We start from the raw sequence: 2,500 nt of genomic DNA on the forward strand, positions 1-2,500 counted from the left end.
TTTATCCGCATGGCGAACATTTGCTGCATAGAACATTTAAGTTCCACTTCGCTCTCCCCTACGTGGGTCTGAGCTTCGCTCTCAGGAAAAAATATGCCACATTTGGTAGGGAGACCCGGTTTCATCACGCTTTGTGCCCTGCACCATATATACCCTCATAAATTTATTCATTGGATTAGATCCAAGGAACACCAGATCATGCACCACTACCCATAATAGCTCATCGAGCTTAGCGTGAATCCTTCGGGTTTCCCTAAGAAGTTCGATTGGTCTTGCAGAGTTTAAAGACAACGAAGCTTAGTTTCAAGCAATGGTTAATATACGCGTATTCAAAACCCTTAGCTGTTACAACTTTTTTACTAGAAACCATCACGACGAAGTCTTTGGGTCCGTAGACCCGTGATGTACTGCTCCAGGGAACGTTTTTATAGGGTGGAAGCTCAAAATCATAGGTTAAAATCATCGGCAGAGCCCACCAGACACCACTTTTGCTTCATTAGTTCGGACTATAGGCATACGACGATTTTTATCGCGGAGGGGACGTATGACCCAAACGGGGGCTTAATGACCCACTGCCACTGCAAACCATGCTCCTACGACTAAATAGAGGTAAAAACTACGATTTGGTGCAATCTTCATGTTTGACCTCGTAGCAAGGTACCCTCCCTATAGTAGGCAATGAGCAAATGATCATAATCCCAGGAGGGCAAAAATGGGAACCCGAAAGGAAAGCGCTGTTGGCGCGCCTAAGCTACTGGCCCGTAGAGTAAAATGGTACCCCCAACAAAGTTGTCGATTGACATTCTGATTGCACTTTTTATCATCTAGGGTGCGTTCCTTACACGTTTTGAGGGGTTTTAGCGAAAAACATGTTTTGAGCCACACGAGCTCTCCGGCCCGCTCGGTGCACATTTTTGAAAAAGCTAGGAGCTGCCCCTAGGTTCGGGGTGTCACAAAATATTGAAAAGTGGTCAAAAACCGCTATCCAGAATCGGATGTAGAATCATTAGACGAACTTAAAATTGTTCTACGACCAATGTCTGCGACGTTTAGTATTCAAGATATGGCCCGCCCTAGGTCTGACCTGGCATTTTCGTGAAAATTTAAAGCATGGCCATAGGGACGGGTAAAATAGCTATTTTGAAGCAAAAACCACCTCACTTTAAATGGCCATAACTTTTGAAAAACAAGAGCTAGGGTGCGTTCTCGACACGTTTTGAGGTGTTTTAGCGAAAAACATGTTTTGAGCCACACGAGCTCTCCGGCCCGTTCGGTGCACATTTTTGAAAAAGCTAGGAGCTGCCCCTAGGTTCGGGGTGTCACAAAATATTGAAAAGTGGTCAAAAACCGCTATCCAGAATCGGATGTAGAATCATTAGACGAACTTAAAATTGTTCTACGACCAATGTCTGCGACGTTTAGTATTCAAGATATGGCCCGCCCTAGGTCTGACCTGGCATTTTCGTGAAAATTTAAAGCATGGCCATAGGGACGGGTAAAATAGCTATTTTGAAGCAAAAACCACCTCACTTTAAATGGCCATAACTTTTGAAAAACAAGAGCTAGGGTGCGTTCTCGACACGTTTTGAGGTGTTTTAGCGAAAAACATGTTTTGAGCCACACGAGCTCTCCGGCCCGATCGGTGCACATTTTTGAAAAAGCTAGGAGCTGCCCCTAGGTTCGGGGTGTCACAAAATATTGAAAAGTGGTCAAAAACCGCTATCCAGAATCGGATGTAGAATCATTAGACGAACTTAAAATTGTTCTACAACCCCCAGTCCGACGCCTCGTATTCGAGATATAGCACTTTGTAGGTCTGACCGAGCAATTTTGTACTGAAATGTATGGCGGACATGTTATTCATTAAACAACATTAACTTGCATCGTGCCCTACTTCATCGGCACAGCTACTATCGACTATCTATTGTTGAAATGGATTGAGTTTGACCATTTTAGCTCTTTTCTTATGCCGTGCACCAACAGTGTGTACCGATCAGGGAAAGTACACTACGTACGCGTTCATGGATGTATATGTTGGTACAAGTTGCCGGTCGGAATAGCAGTGCACCAAAACTGTGTACCGATCAGGAAAGTACAAGACGGAGGGCGCAGCCCGAGCGTACGCGTTCATAGATGTCCATGTTGGTACAACCTACATGTACGTACCTTGTTTTTGTATCAAAAGTTCCAATAAAGTGTTTGTATGCTTAAAATGCTTATCTCAACCGGTCACCTTTTGGCCTGCCCTTTTATAGACAGAAACCTAGAACGATACTCGCGATGTTTGTGTTTTCCATTCGCCCGGGACGACGAAATGAGCTCTGTGCACATCGTGCAGAAAACTGTCTCCTCCTCGTATGTTTTTGTCCCTCCACGCATATAATCACCCACATTTGTGTTCAACACGGACGGCGCAGCCCGAGCGAACGCGTTAATGTTTATGTTTGTGCACACTAAAGTTACAATCCTAGGATTTGGTTATTGCGTCGCAGTGCCCGAC

The sequence above is a fragment of the Anopheles arabiensis genome (assembly GCF_016920715.1).
Source record: "Anopheles arabiensis isolate DONGOLA chromosome X unlocalized genomic scaffold, AaraD3 X_pericentromeric_contig0020, whole genome shotgun sequence".
NCBI lineage: Eukaryota > Metazoa > Arthropoda > Insecta > Diptera > Culicidae > Anopheles > Anopheles arabiensis.